Here is a 17408-nt window from a genome sequence, read left to right as displayed (position 1 = left end):
ACACATCACCAACCTAGTTGAAACGTTTGAAGTGTAACATGAAGTGTACGTCGATGACATACTAGTGAAGGCTCGCAAGTAGACCAACACATCACCGACCTAGCTGAAACGTTTGACATACTAAGGAAGTACCAAATGAAATTAAATTTGGCTAAATGTTGATTTGGAGTTCGAAGCGGCAGATTCCTTGATTACATGGTCACAAGAAAAGACACGGGTCAATCCAGATAAAGTATGAGCACTACAGGATATGAAACTTCCTATCAACCTCAATGAGGTTTGAAAACTAGTTGGCTGCATAGCAGCCCTCAGCAAGTTCATATCCCGCTCAGTAAAGCGTAACCTAACATTCTTCAAAGTTCTAAGATAATTTATTTTGGTCAATCCATCCAACAGATTATCCCATACGTAAATAATTTAATTATTTACGTCTTCCCAAAATAATTTCAAATTAATTCATTTTTTCTTCTCTGTGGTCCATGTTTGACTCTTTAGGATTATGTTTTGTTGCATAGCCATAGACCCAACATTCACACCGATATTTTTTCTTGCACCCTTAGTTCGTTTTTCATTCATTCTTGGACTATGTTTTGTTGTTATACATCGAATCCCCAGGATAGATCAGGGGTACACCCCTTGCTTGGGTTATTTATTACATTTATCATTGAAGTTTTCATTTTTCACGCGTGTGCCGCACTTTTTTGGCCGACCCACTTCCTACAAATAGTGGGTTCATGGTAGCAAATAGAGCCGTGGGGTCGAGAACTGCATCTGGAGCGTGACAACTCCTAAGGTTTGGTCTGGAGGTGGATTGGTGGATCCAGCTACAACAAGGAGGGGGGTGTTTCCATCAAAGGATCTATTGTCACCTCCGTTGTCTGAACTGACTATTTCGCACATCTTAAGCTCAAGTAATGCCACAGATGGTACCAATGATGCGTATTGAATTTCAGCAGCATCACAAGGAACGAAGGATCTTAAGAGAAATTCTAAGATTAAATGGAGACTAACCCTGCAAAATAAAGTATAGCACTCTAATTTTTAAGTTAGTAACGATTTATTGAGAAAAATGAAATAAAAACTAGAATCAAAGTAAGAATAATAGTTGACAATGATGTTAAGAAGATATATATTTGTATGGAGTGCAAAAAGAGAGCTCATAACAGTAAAAAACCGAGAATAAATTAAGAGAATAAGTGAGAGTTTGAATGAAAGAGTTGATGCTACCAAATGATTGCACAAGACCTCTATTTAGACTTTTATAGAGCATAAAAGGGGAGTTTAGTGTAGAGAGTCCTATGCCATTGGAAGCCCTTTAAATCAGCTAACTAACCAAAAAATCCGTGTGTGATTTGGAGGTGGATTGACTGAGATACACCCTGTTGACTAGGTCTACCTGAAAACCCAGAAATTTGTTACTTATAGATTATCAGCTCGATTGTCATAATCTATTAGGAGCCAACTGGTGATACTTCAGGATGACATGTCTTAATGCAATGGAAAGTTGTATGACATATCCGCCTAACTGTGTGATGACATATTTGACTGGAATGGTCCCGATTCTTAGATTTGTAGTTCAGTAAAGTCAAAGGAAGATGACTTTATAGGCTTTGCCTCCCAGCCGGTGGGCCAGCCAGTTCTCAACTACCTAGGGTGAAGCGTGTTGTTTCTGGGATTAGCACATGAAATGTTTAGGGGGATCAAAAAGAAAGGAGAAAGAAAACTTACCCAAAAGCAAAGGAAGTGTGCGAATGGAAAGATGCGAAACTCACCTTAAATATACTAGCAGCTAGTAGTTCCATCTGCATAGGCCTTGGTGTCTCTCTTTCCTAGTTATCAACGCTCCACCAATCATGGAACTTGTGTCTTATGAGCAGGGCATGGATTCTCTTTTTCTCCATCTTTTTTAATCATCACTGGTCGTTTTTTTTAGATACATTTAAAATTTTCTAAATCCGCATGGTGAGACTCCTTTAGGCGAGACTCTCCTTAGATAAATAGCCTAGCAAGGCAGTACGTCTAATAAGCCAACAGAACTCACCCTGCAAGTTGAACATATGCAATAGAGGTTTTTTTTTTCAAGACTATTTTGTTCACTCCACCAGTCCAACACTACGTCTTGCACTCCTGGAGTTAGGGAGAATGAATATACGCCCTCAACATTTTCCACAAAAGTGTAAAACTAGGAGATGGGCTCTCACTACACAGCCTAGCGAGATAGGATCCACTAACGTATGAGCAGGGAGATAAAAGCCCATAAAATTATTTTCTTATCTTTACTAATCCTACAAGCTAAAAAATTAAGCCCGTTTCAGAAAAACAACTCAACATACAACAAAGAGGACATGTCATATAAATTGCTGACACATTAAGAAACGTCAGGCTAAAAGATCTCAACAAACTCCTAGTAATTTGGTTGCAATCCAGCAGGTAACAGATTCTCAGTTTTTCAGATAGAGTGGGCAAGACTTCGTCAAAAAGTCATATCTCAGTCAATATGAGTATCACAAATGGATTCTTCGAGTGGATAGCTACAACGAGTAGCTTTCAAATGGCAAATGACTCTCCAACTACCTTCTAAACCTTGCTCCACCTGCACTTATGAACAAGCCTTTGGTGCAATCAGTTTGGTAATAGCTACTCTCATACTAAAATTTTTTATTCTTTCTCGATTTACAAGGTATCTCAAGCTTATCTTTTGCACTCCATATGAATTATATCACTTTCACACTATTTTCAACTATTATTCTCACTTTGATTCAAATTTCTCTTCTATTTCTTTAGTACCTCATTACTGATTTAAGCAAAAGAATGTTAACTTTTGTTTACAGGTAAAATCCCTCGATAATTTAAATTTTTTGTGAAAATTTTTCGAACCTTGTGGTGCGAATGGAACCCAATACGCATCAAAGATAATTTTTTGTAGAGTTTTTAAAGTATAAACTACCTATTAGAATATTCAACTAAAAAAATAAAATAAAAATTATATACAATGATGCATTATAGTAGTGCGTACTTCAAACCAACACCAAAAGTATAAATGTATAAATAAGAGGTGAAATAGTCCGCCTTGATAGAAAAGCAACGAAGAAAGGACAAAGAAACAAGGGAATAAAGAGAGAAGTGGCAGTAGCATCCGGGAAGAAATGCAAAAAACATGACTTATAGAAAGAAATAGAAGACAAAAGGAACAGAAATGTTACTACTCCAGTGCAAAACTAAAAATACTAGGGTTCTTCTCTTCATTTTTCTTTTAAATAAATAACCCAATCCAGCGTGAAAAGCCAGGGCTTCAGCCTAGCGCCCTGGCGTGCCATTAGTAATTATGTGAAATTGAAAGTTGAATTTCAAGAACTTGCCCGTTTCCTAAACCTGTGATCAAGCATTCAAATGCCAGACAAAGCGAAGGTACAAAAAGAGCTTTGACGGAAAAGAAGTGTAAAGAAAAGTCTAACTAAGATTACATGTATAATGACCAACAGTGTTTTGTTATAGATGGAGTGTACACTAAAAAAAACCATGGTATTCCAATTCAAGCAAAAATGGAATTTCTACACCATCTTTTGCAATTTCTAAATTCCACAAGGATGATGCAATCTCAGCTATTTAGGTTTCAGTTGAGGAAAGTACAGGTTAAAAACAACAAAACATATGCAACCAGGGGTGTAAAAAGTTCAAGACTCGAAGTGGGCTGCAATAAAGTTGATGGAATGAGTGGAACCAAGAAAGAACCACAAATCCAACCGACCACGAGGGCTCCAAACCTGCAATAATATGGAAAATTTTCACATGTAAATTATCAAGCTCTAGTACAGACCCAAAAAATGGCATACGAGACTCTTAATCCAACAGAACTCACCCAATAATGGCAGCTCTAGGCAAGCTTTTGTTCTTGTCATTGAGGAAGTATATGCAAGCTACAAGAGATAGTACCACCTACAGACCGAATAAAAATGTAAGAATATATGCCAGCAGGCAAATTCTGTCGTTGAATATTGAGCAGTCATACAGATGCAAGACATGCATAAGCATGTTAAATCCGTCCACATACACTTACCTCACATTAATGCCAACAAAAGTAAAAGTTGAATTTAATGTCATTCTACTTTTCATTCCACATGCTCTTTTATTTATTTTCAGCCCCTCCCGGAGGAGGTGCCTCGAACTATGCATCGAAGCAGGACTGAGAAACCAACGACCACCAAGGAAAGGAGTCGTACGGATGATAGCAGGAGGACCCATTAGGGGTGATTCTAACCATGCCAAAAAGGCACAAGTGAGGAAAGCACATGACATAACTGTAAGAGATGTCCTGGATGTGGAGCAATAGAGGACACCCCTCTCACGTAGTTTGGGCAAATAGAACGATCAGGGCCTAAGGTTTCTCATAATGATGTTTTAGTTATTATAGTATTATTGGCCAATTATGAAGTACTATGGATTTTCATAAATTCGGGAAGCTCAGCGAATATATTATTTGGTGAAACACACGACCAAATGCAGTTGGAGATATCCCCCTGAAAAAGGAGAACAACTCCCTGTATGGCTGCAGGAGAGGTGGTACACCCTTGCAGCATGATTTCAATTCCCTTAACCCTTGGGACTGGGTCCACTCGGAAAACTTATTTATCGAAATTCCTATTGGTGGATATACCCTTAGCCTACAATATCATCTCAAGGAGACCTACCCTCAATGCTTTTCAAGCTGTAATCTCTACTTTTCATATGAGATTAAATTCCCTACACCTGGTGGTGCAAGAGAGGTGCAAGGGGATCCTCTGCAATTGCATAAATATTCAATAGAGACTACCCGAAAAGGGTAAAAGAGGCACACGAACGAGGCATCTAAGGACGGATCCCCGAGTAAATGAGGGAAGGACCTACTAGAAGCGAAGCTGGAAGAAGAGACACCTGCCAAAGTCCAAGCACCTGAGGAATTATTAACTATGTAGCTTATGCCTGGGGATTTGGAGAAGGTTAGCCAAATTGGTTCCCAAATGGAAGATGCGGTAGGGGAAGAACTAATCCAATGCCTGCAATGTAACATAGATATTTTCGCCTGGACCCCCAAGACTTGGAAGGGATTGAGCCTAGCATTATTACCCATTATCTCAACATAAATCTCAATATCAGACGTGGTAAAGCAAAATAGAAAGACACTTTGGGCCTCAGAATGACAAAATAATCTAAGTTAAGATCGATAAACTAATGATAGTAGGACACATCATGGAGATACAATTCCTTGAATGATTGTCTAATGTGGTCCTGGTACCCAAGCTAGGAAGAAAGTGGAGAATGTGTACTGACTTCAGAGATCTCAACAAAGCATGTCTGAAGGACTTTTATCATTTACCCCGAATTGATCAACTGATGGATTTCACATTTGGATGTGAGTGGTTGAGCATGATGGATGCCTCGCAGTGATACCATCAAATTATGCCGGCTCTTGAAGATCTAGAAAGGTTTAGTTTCACTTCTGCCAGACATTTTGATACATAGCCATGTTATTTGGCTTAAAAAGATGCAGGAACCACCTACTAGCAGCTAGTACTCAAGATATTTCAGCCAAAACTGGGGAGGAATGTCGAAGTCTATATAGGCAACATGTTAGTGAAGAATAAAAAGGCTAAAAATCACATTGCAGAATTGGAGAAAACGTTCTTAGCCTTGAGAAAATACAGACTAAAACTCAACCCAGGAAAATGCGCGTTTGGAGTACGAGAGGGGCATTTCCTCAAGTTCATGGTCACTCAAAGAGGTATCAAAACCAACTCCCTCAAGGTCAGGGTTATTCTAGATATGAATGCACTGGCCAATTTAAAGAAGTACAATGGTTGACTGGGAGAATTGCTACACTCAGTCGCTTTATCTCCAAAGCTATAGAGAAAAGCTTGCCTTTTTTTTCAAAATATTGACGAAGGCAACGATCTTTAAGTGGGACACTGGTTGTTAACAAGCCTTCGAGGAACTAAAGAAATATCTGGCAGGGCTCCCCCTATTGGTAAAACCTTCACCGAGGGACACCTTCAACCTAGACCTCTCTGTTACTCCTCGGTGGTCAGCTTTGTTCTCATTCGGGAACATGGAGGAAAACAAATGCCAATCTACTACGTCAGTAAGATACTTAAGGGAGCTTGAGGGCAATACACCCCAATCGAAAAAATAACCTTGGCATTATTAGTCATGACTAGGAGGTTATTTTCTCTCGTCCCCTATCAGAATAACAACCAATTTGCCATTAAAACAAATTTTGGGCACACTAGATGCTTTAGGACATTTGGTAAATTGGAGCTGAGTGAACACGATATTTCTTACTGGACAAGAACAACAATCAAAGCCCAAGCTTTGGCGGACCTCATCTCCGAGATGACGAGGACACCCTCGGAGGAAACTTCAAAGAAGGAATTTTGGTTACTCCATGTAGATGGGTCAGCCACAACACAAAGAAGCAGAGCGGTGTAGTCATCACCTCATCCCAGGGGGAAGATATGGAATTTTTCATCAAATTCGAATTTAAGGCCTCCAACAATGAGTTTGAGTATGAAGCATTAGTGATAGGCATGAGGATGGCTCACAGAGTGGGGGCTAGACATCTTATGCCCTACTCGGATTCCTCATTAATACTTGAACAAGTAAACGAAACATACAAAGCCAAAGAGGAGAGCATACAGTATCTGCAACAAATAGTAGAACTAAAGTCGGGAGTCAAAAGTTTTCAACTTATTCAAATTCCAAGAGAAGACTATATTAAGCTGATTACCTCTTCAAACTTGCAAGCGCTCTGGAAGATTGTAGAACTAAGCATATTACCATACAACACCTGCCAGAGCTAATGGCTCCCTTGAGCATTCAAGTTATCTCTCCAGCACAGGAGTAGAGCACACCTGTAGCTCGATGGTTGACACCTCCCTGATGATAGATGGGAGGGAGCCAGACTTAAGGCCCGGGCCACTTGTTTCTTATTACAAGGGGGACCCTATATAAGAAATTCATTACACATCCCTTACTCCGATGTTTATCTCAAGAAGAAGGAATACATGTGTTCAAAGAAATACATAGTGGTTGCTGCGGAATACATAGGAAGCATGGATGTCAGCCAACAAAGCTTTACAAATTGGGTATTTTTGGCGCACCATGAAACAAAATGCTAGGCAGCTAGTGAGCAAATGTGAAAAATGTCAAAAGCATTCCATTCTTATACATCAACAGTGGAGCCCCTCACTACCATGTTGTCACCTTGGTCTTTCTCATAGTGGAGGATGGATATTATGGGACCCTTTCCCCCGGATCCCAGCCAAAGAAAATTTTTTTATAGCCATTAATTACTTTACGATGCAGGGGTAGAGGCAAACCACTCGCTCGCATCACAGAAGGGAAAGTAATGAAGTTTATATGGAAGAATATTATTTGCTGCTTTGGACTTCCTCAAGAAATAATCTTAGATAATGCCAGTAGTTTCAAGGATGAAAAATACAAGAATGGTGCAAAGGCTTACACATCACGCAAAAGTTCACGTCAGTAGCACACCCCTAGTCCAGTAGACAGGTGGAGGCCACCAACCGTATATTGGTACAAGGGACTAAGAGGAGGTTCGAACAATTTGCTGAAAATTGAACAAAAGAATTAACTAGTGTTTTATAGGCTTACAAGACAACATCTCGAGGGTCTACGGGGGAGAGTCCCTTTACCTTGGTCTGCGGGACTGAGAACTGAGGATACTCTCTCACGAAATCCTACACTTTTCTGAAGAGAATAATACAGAACTCCTAACAAAAAATCTAGACCTTATTAAAGAATTGAAGAAAAACCTTTTCTCTACATACAATGTTAGAAAAATACTATGATCAATGCCCACAACAAAAGAGTAAAAACTTGGAGCTTTTAAGTTGGAGATTTAGTATTACAAAGAGTGGACACTCTAAAGCCAGTAGGAAAGGTAGATCCCACTTGGGAGGGACCATATAAAGTCACAGAAGTAATAGGCCGAAGAGCTCAATAGTTAGAAAATGGTGAAGGGCGTCCTCTGCCTCGACTATAGAACATAGACAACCTTACAAAATTCTACACATGACGAAAGACGTCCCCTCAAGCAAATAAGTCCTCCTAAAGGACACCCTCCTCTCAAACAAAAAGGTCCTTCCCAAGGACATCCCTTGTCACGAAACAAGTCCTCCTGCGGGGCATCCTTCACAAAGGGATGAATTTTTTTCACATTTTATATAAAATAGTAGGACGAGGCATAAAATAAGATAGGAGTAAACCATGCAAAAAAATGCACAGGCATCCATCATAAGGGAGACCCTGAGCCCTATATTCTTAGTTACATGCATATTTCTTTTTAGCAAAAATATCATGAAAACTAACACCAACCTCAAGAGAACATAGCAGCTAAAGATGCAGGGTTGACAGCATAGCAGAAGAAATATTCAGCAGCACACCTTTCCCTAAAGGACATGATATATAGAAGGGCCCCCTTCAAGCAAGATTCCAACATCACATCATGTAAAAATATAGTATAGCACAATCAGACCTCAAGTAGAAAATGAATAAGGAAATATGGAATGTCGCATTACGACACTCGGTCTAAAACTTGGCCTGAATGAGGCAAAAGGAAAGCAAAATTAGCATCCATTTACAATGAGGGAAAGGGAGCAGAGCAGAAAAGTAAATTGTTTCCAAAAGGCGGGGGGGGGGGGGGAGGATTACATTCTTCATTCTTTTTCCCCACAAACGGGGTCCTTCTCACTTTCTTCATAGCGGGTGACCGGGGCAAGGCTTCCTAGGGCTCTCCACTTGCAACATGGGGGTATCGTCCTCCCTTGGCTCCGAGGGCCCCTCATTTGGGCTGTCCGCCGCAACAGAATGAATTGCGACTTCTTATGGGGGACTTTTTACCTTAGCATTAACCTCTCCCAAGATATGGTCCAGGTTTTCCTTTGAAAGAACCCATGAAGTAGGGCAAAGTTATAAAATGGTTGCAAAAGGAATAAATGTTACCTAATTCAACTAGGAGAAATCGGGTTATGGGATTCGAAGATGTGGTGAAGGGGTTTGGAGCACTATCCACTGCAGTATCAAGATTGTGGTGAAGGGGTTTGGAGCACTATCCACTAGGGGTGGCAGATGAGTCGAGCCGGCTCGCGAGCTCGGCGAGCCGGCTCGACTTTGAGCTCGACTCGAGCTCGAAAAATTCGAGCTCGAGTCGAGCCAGCTCGAGCTCGAGCTCCTATCGAGCTCGAGCTCGAGCTCATTTTTGGCTGTTCACCAGCTCGCGACTCGCGAGCTGGTGAATGTTTTTTTATTTTTTTTATATATTTTTTTATTTTTGAATTTTTTATATATATAAATTTATATTTATATTTGATTAGTTTTATAATTAAAATTGACCATATATTATAATTATTAATCAATATCATACATTTTATTTTGGATAGTAATAAATTATGGTACTTTTATTTATACATTTAATCTTTATATAAAAATAAATTTAATCAACAACTTAGTAATTATAATTTTTTTATAATTAAAATTATTATTTAATATGACATATATAAACTTTATGTTATATTTTAATATATATTTGTTTTACGTTATATTTTTCTTAAATTGACAATTAATTCACTTATAATTTTTTATTATTTATAAATTTATGTCAAGATTTAGTAATTCCTATGAATTAATCTAAAAATTATAATAATAATAATAATAACAACAACAATAATAATAATGATGATGATGGTGGTGGTGGTTGAACAATTCTAATTATTATTTTATTATATATATAATGAGATTAAAAAATTTAATCAATAAGTACGATATCTTAAAATCCGGACACCTGATTCATACGAAATTTAAATATATACATGATTGTGCCCATTAGATCATATCCGACGGTATGATTTAAAATCACATGGCCTGATTCAACGATACACCGTATTGAATGATTACTCTTATGTTTCGAGTACGATATCTCAATATCCGTATATCCAATAAATCTAAAATTTTACCAAATGTATTTTTTTGTAAGTTTTATCATATCTAACGGTCAGATCTGAATTTTGATGGCCCGATTAACCCATATTTTTCAACAATGTAAGATGATAGTTACATCAATGTTATACTAACATTTATAAATACATAATTTTGCAAATTATTAACATATATTAATTTCAACTATATCTATGTAAAAATTTGATTATTCGGTTTCATTATTTAAAATAATAATAATAATAATAATGATGATGATGATGATGATGGTTGAACAATTCTAATTATTATTTTATTATATATATAATGAGATTAAAAAGTTTAATCAATACTTATGAAATTTTAAAATTCGGGCACCCGATTCATACGAAATTTAAATATATACAAGACTGTGTCAATTAGATCATATCAGATGGTATGATTTAAATCATATCAGACGGTATGAACATAATTAACTATATCTATGTAAAATTTTATGATTCGATCTCATGATTTAAAGCAATAATAATAATAATGATGATGACGAAGATTCGAGCTGTCGAGCTTGGCGAGCTCGAGTTGAGCTCATCGGCTCGAGTTTGAGCTCGAGCTCGACAGCTCGAGCTCGAGCTCGAGCTCGAGAATACATTGTCGAGCTCGAGCTCGAGCTTGACCTCGGCCAGCTCGTCGAGCTCGAGCTCGAAGATCCTGACTCGAGCTCGAGCTCGAGCTCGACAAAAATGGTCGAGCTCGACTCATTGACAGGCGTACTATCCACTGCAGTATCAAGATTGAGAAATGAAGGCTCTTCTCTAAATGGGGGATACCCTTGAGCCATGCACCGCTCCTTGCAGGCTATGAAACCATACTGCAAGAAGGGCCCAATTATCTTAGCCACATCTTGTTGGAAGTCCACAAACTTCTTGTATCATAGGAGGCGGTTGGCCCAATAAGCTTTGAATAGCCTCTGGGCCCCTCAGTGTCAGGAAATTAAGCTTAGCCTGGTTGGCTGCCTTCCTGCCCTCCTCCGCCTGAGTGGTTGCTTCTTTCTGCAACCTCTTCACATCTGTTTCCGCCTGCTAATAGCGCCCCACAGCCTCCTTCTTCGCTTCCTTCAATTTGGCAATATCAGCATTTAAACCCTCCACCTTGTCCTCTAGTTTTCTCCTCTAGACATCGCCTTGAGAGACTGGAGGTGCCCCTTGAAGGCATGAGACATGAAAAGAAAATCAAGAATTATCTCAAGAAGCAAGAAACCAAAAGGACTAAGAGGATGTACCTTGATCAAATAAGTAAATATCATTCTCTTGAGCTCCTCCCAAGTCAAGGAGGCGTTTGTCCCCCAAGTTCAGCATCCCCCATATAAGTTCTGCCACCAACAGGAAGTCTTTCTCTTTTCTTGCTCGAGGGATTGACGAGTATATAAGCTCTTTAAGGAAGCCCGAAAGGATTTGAGGAGGACACATCCCTCATCCCGAAGAGGAAGAGGGGGAGAGTGGCCAAACAACTCATCTTGGCCTTTTTCGAAGAAGCTCCTGGCGTGGACGATGCAGGCCTTTTTCCCTTAGAGTCACATAGGCTGGGGTCCCTTTTGGAGAACCTGGCGGAGAGGTCTCTATCTGGTGACACCCAAGGACATAATATTCGTTGCTAAAGAAAAGAATAAAATAATATCCCACAAAGGCTCCACTGGAGGACTCAGGCCAAAGTGTCCTAGGAGCCTTTCATCGATCAGGGCCATACAGTCATAAAGTTTCTCATTCAATTCCCCCAACAAGGAGGAGAGGGCTGCATGAGGGTTGTGTATCCAACGATCTGGAATAGCCCAGGAACGAGGAGATAATACATAAAAAAAGACTATTCTTCCAACACTTTGAGAGTTGATATTGATTTTAACAAAGATAATATCAAGATAAAATAAGCACATATAGGTTATGTCAATTGTTTACTTACACAATATGTAGATCATCGATGGTCTTAATTCGTGGTGTGAATTTTTCCAAATTGATCCAGTCCTAATATTATTTCAAATGTATTCATTTTGATATTCACACTTTCAGCAAAAAAGAATAAAATAAAAATACTTATGTTACCATTTTCATTAGCCTCTTCTAAATAACTTTTGACAGCATCTCTATTTTATTTACAACAAGAATCATACAAATTGGATATCTATGTAATGAGTTGTTTAGGTTTTAGTACGGCCCGGTTAGACTAGAACGGATTTGAACCTACTACTTAAAAATTCTCGCAAAAATCATATACTCTCACAAAAATCACCATATTTTCAGAATTATGATCTCCTTTGTGTCTAGTTTCATTTTATGAAAGAATCATGCTAATTGAACCAGTAGAACTCAAGTTACAAGGTTTTAAATACACTTTATCTGATTCCCTGCAGAACATAGCAACATAATGGTTTCTTATTTTTACCTATTCAAACAATCGATTTAGATTCTAATCAAAACTATAAAGTTTTAGTACACATCACAAAGTTCCCAAAAATTTAAGAATCACTAAAGTTGGACTGGTATAACTCTAGAAAATCCAATTTTATAGAGACTATTCAGAATAGAGTCTCTCCTGATACCTTCCTTCCATTTCAATCGGTTTATTTCCTTCAATTTAAGTTCATACCTAGCTCCTACACAAATTTAATCAACAGATGAACAAATAGTTAACAAATTCAGCTATAAAAATTGCTCGAGCTTGATGGTAATGGAAAACAACCCAAAATTCCTCCTCCTCCTCTCCTCTATTCTCTTCTCTTCCGCCGCCTCTCTCTTTTGCCTCTTTTTTTTCTTTTATTTTTCTTCTCTACTCTTCTTGTATATTTATCTTGTATGTCTATATATATATACATATTTAAGTATCTATATATATATATAAGTTAGTATAATTAAAAGACATATTTCAGTTGTAAATAACTTTGAGAATCTTAAATCAATAGAAGATTTAGATGAAACGATATCATTCCTCTAATACAATTCTTAAGAATAAATTTATGAGTATTAAGAATAAAATAGATATTGAGAATAAAAGCATAAGTTGACGTGAAAATAATAAAAAAATTATTGAAAATAGTGTTCTAATAAAATAATAAACCAATTAATAATCCTAAATTTCTTTTATAAGTGGACATTTATACCCTCTATTTTAACCCTATTTTCTGAACCTAAAACATAAGAAATTATTTAATTTAAAATATGGTGATAGAATTTAAATTTTTGACCTCAATTCAAACAAATTAATTATTTATTTAATTAGAAAAAGAAGATAAATAGACTATCATGACTGATACTTTTTTTAACAATTCTCATCAGTTTTACACAAAGAATAGAAAATTTTAAGTAAATATAACTATCATATGTTATAACTGGTTTACTTATACATTTTGTTAATAAAAAATGGTTATCCAAATTATCTCAAGTTTAATAAATAATTAGTTAATAAAACACACCCAATTCGAGTGCATACTTCAAATTATATTTATTTAATTCAATGAAAGGGAAGAAATATCAAATAAATAATGAATAAATGAAGACTACTAATATGTTAAACATTCTTCAATAAGGAGCAAAGTAACCAAAAGAGTAAGAGCTCATAGAATAATAAATATCTTATGACAAACAAAAGTTAGTTACAAGGACTAGAATCTTAATGAATAGCATTAGCAACAGTATCATACTCGATTCATGTGGATAATTTAATAGTTATATATTTACTCAAAGTATTAATAAATTATGAAAGATATTTTTGATCTCCTAAATAAAGTTTAATTTGAATTTAATAATTCAAATAAATGTATACTATTCTCTAAAAATGAACTTTAGTTTGAATTTAATAATACAAATAAATGTATTCTATTCTCTAAAAGTAAAATGAAAACTATCATAAAAATACATTTTTGAAGCATGATGATGGCATTAAATTTTTTAAAACTACCAATTATATAATATACCCAAGATACTTTAGGGTACGAATCCATTTTGACCCTACGTTGTATTAATATGTGATACTTGCATGTAGGCGATAGAATTAAAACTTTTTAGACCTATACATTATGTAACACTACATATAAGAATTTCAAATGGAATACTCCACATACAATGCATGTTTATCACCATTAAAATAGATATTACATACAATATTATGTATCTTGATAAGCATATACACTCACAAATAATAAGCTAAATAGTTCAAATAAAGAATAAGGCAAAATAGCATAAATATGACAAATATTCGCCATAATTAAAAATTAAAACAAAAAAATATTGAAGATTTTGTGAAAAAACAAAAAACTCATGGTACAAGACTAACCTTAAGCCTAAGCATATATAAAGTTCCTGGAGAAAACATGAACAATAATTTTGGATGACAGGATATACAAATTTCTTCAAGAATCTAATTTCGATTTGACTCTTTAATTTAACTATAAATTAATTGTGGACAAACAGCCACCAATTAATCAATTATGACCCTTGTGTTAATTTACCAAATTAGTGATGAGGCCATGTTTTTTTTTATTAAAACGAACCAAACTAAGTCCAAAAGACTGGTTTTAACATTCGATCATTAATAGACATGCCTTATGCACACAGGGGGTTGCTTCCGAAAGTATCACCTAAAAAGGTCTCTCCATTTACCGCACCTTTTTAAACATTTGGTTTAAACAAAAGTAAAACCTTAATTGTTGTGCAGAAAGAATACCAACATAGAAATGAAAAGCACCATACTTTAAGATAAATTTAAACATAGCAAATCTTACCTTGTGATTGAAAACATCAATCAGGGATTCAACATCGGCTTGCAAATACTGTCTGCAACAGTCTCCTCCTTGTATGGCTCCTAAATACTCTATAAACATACCTCATCAACTTTAAACTCGTGCTCTTTAATTGATCTCGAAAGTTTTAGGAGTAGAACTGGAGTAGTCAGTGCCCTACAGACATAAATTCAAGAGTTGTCTTAGGACTCGTGTAATTCAATATCATGCGTTTCTTTAAACAATTGTAAGTTCAAGATCATATGAGGAAAATGCCAATGCCACTAAGGGTGTTGTAAACCACCTGCATGTGCATTAAAATAATAGAAAATTCTAAAGAGAGGGTTTTTTTGTATGAAAATAAGTATGATACAGAATACTTGTGTCAATATACATTTTTCAACAAAAAATGGTTAATATACAGTTCGCAAAGAAGCAATCTAGGCGTTACTTGACAGTTTCATCTGCAAGATTATCATGAAATTCAAACTCTTGATAGAGTAACACGGCAGCATGAAGAGCACATGTTACTTTCTTAACTGTAATTTTGTGTTGCGCTAGCATCCTTGGTGAACTGTAGCAAAATTTCTCGAAAGCACAGACGGTCACATTTTTGGCCATGCTAGTCAATATGTGAAGATAACATGGCCTGTAATTGGCAATAAAATAGAAAAATATTTTATATACTTCCGCTGAGAAAATGTAATATCCATATCAAGGAATAATTGTATAGTATGGGCACAAATGACAAGAAATACCTTTTTTTTTCACCCCTTGTTTCTCTCTGCTTCAAAATCTTAACCTCCAATTGATCCACATAGAATAATGTCTGCACATATAACCAAATAAATGTGAGTGTGAAAGTTGCAATCACAGCTAAAGCAAGAAAATAATTATTCCGAGGGCTCTCACCTTGTTTTGAAGTTTGACATTCAAAGCATCAGTAGTGTCACAACCCGAACACCAAGACAGTTTTCAGGGTCAATATAGAAGGGGCAGAAAAATGAGTTGAATACACACCCTTCTTTCTTGACTAAGTCCCCCGTCTAGAAGTACCTTCACATGTTGTTACAAGATGCTGATCAAGATAGGATCTATCAGATACAAAAAAAAAAATCCACCGTTCATGTAGTTAAAGCTATAGTTTTTGAAATCTTCTTTCTCAAAGACATTAAATGAACTTTAGATGTTGGAATAATTGAACACATAATAGTAGCGGCGAGCAAAATGGGAGCAGCCTAAACCGTGAAAACGGGGTTGTGGGAGAGCAATACAAGCTTCGTGTTGCTAGGCGAATCAGCTTAAAAGTTGCACCCTAGATGGCGAAGTCCAGTAGCCGAAAGCATCACTACCTTATGCTCTGACCCGAGTAGCATAAGACACGTGGAATCCCGTGTGAATCAGTAAGGACCAAAATATTATTTTCACGAAGACCTAATGGATTCTCCCATACCAGAAGGCACATGGAATTGATCAGAACTAGGCGTTAAAGATTGGAATGATTTATGACCGCAACACCCATTTTCCAAATGACTGTGTTGGATCAACAATTGTAACTGAACACGTCAAATTGAAAATAATAGCACTTTGAGAAGCATTAAATTCAGTGAGAGAACCAACTAATAACAAATATTTGATTTTTCTCCTTTTCCAAACACTAGAATTCAGACACCACGATGATTCTGCATCACATTTTACGCTGGTCTCTTTACATGCGATTTTCGTTTTGGGAGTGGCAACTACAGTTGAACACATGACATAGTAGAATCAGCCTGTAAATTTTGGTAATAGCTTGGTTGAAATGAAGATTGCTGAGGAAGGCCAATGAACCAACGCTTTGCACTTCGACTTGAATATTCAATCCTTGGAAAAGAATTCAGGAGTTGTCTTAGGACTCCACTTTAACAATTGTAAGTTCAAAATCATCTAAGGAGAATTCCAATGAGGGTGTTGCAGACCACCTGCAAGACAACCAGCATGACAGGAACATTTTTGCAAACTAAGACAGTGTAAAAGAGAAGCTGCAAAGAGTTTATTCAGGTAATAATGCCCATATATAACTAGAAATTTCAAAACTTCTAATTAATAATATGATTACACAATTAAATTTTTAAATCTATCACTCATATAAAAATACATGGAAGAATTTTCAATCAAAGACTAATTGGCCTCATTAGATTTCTACAAAAAGGTTTAATTCAAACAAAGTTCTTTCTCTCATTGTTATTGGCATAATTTAATTTTTTATTATTTTTATTTAATTAAATGAAAGAGAAGTTATCATAATTCATATTTTTAAACCAATTTTCATTAATCTTGCATGTATAATTAAAAAGATAGAAAATATTAAAGAGAAAGTCATTTTGTACGAAAATATATAAGATAAAGGATACTTATGTCAATATACATCTTTACAACAAAAAATGATTAATATGCAAATAAGCAATCTTGGCAGTCTTATCTGTAAGATTATCATGAAATTCAACGTCCTGGAAGAGTCACGCGGCAGCATGAGGAGAACAGGTTACTTTCTTACCTGTGAGATTTTGTGTCTCGTGAATCTTGGTGAACCATATCCAAATTTTTTGAAGGTACAGACAGCAACATCTTTTTCCATGCTTGAGTCACTATGCGAAGATAACGTAAAGCCTGTAATTCCATAACATATAAAAATATT

The 17408-nt window shown here is 36.4% G+C and overlaps 1 long non-coding RNA gene across 2 annotated transcripts; it reads right to left on the bottom strand.

Moving 5' to 3' along the window:
• Positions 1-3516: 3516 nt before the first annotated feature.
• Positions 3517-16741, bottom strand: LOC148787735 (uncharacterized). 2 transcript variants are annotated; one of them, XR_016066140.1, is made up of 5 exons: positions 15644-16741; positions 15490-15560; positions 14735-14908; positions 3860-3936; positions 3517-3764 (listed from the first exon to the last, which is right to left on the bottom strand). It is a non-coding gene; the product is annotated as an uncharacterized LOC148787735 (long non-coding RNA). The 2 variants fall into 2 exon arrangements; XR_016066141.1 differs by lacking the exons at positions 3517-3764; positions 3860-3936 and adding exons at positions 10465-11167; positions 11246-11781.
• Positions 16742-17408: the final 667 nt, after the last annotated feature.

This window comes from Sesamum indicum, linkage group LG6 (genome assembly GCF_026168435.1).
Source record: "Sesamum indicum cultivar Baizhima isolate 11 linkage group LG6, ASM2616843v1, whole genome shotgun sequence".
In the NCBI taxonomy this organism is placed as follows: Eukaryota; Viridiplantae; Streptophyta; class Magnoliopsida; order Lamiales; family Pedaliaceae; genus Sesamum; species Sesamum indicum.
The sequence above is the reverse complement of the archived record's forward strand: the minus strand, read 5'-3'. Positions and strand labels throughout refer to the sequence as shown.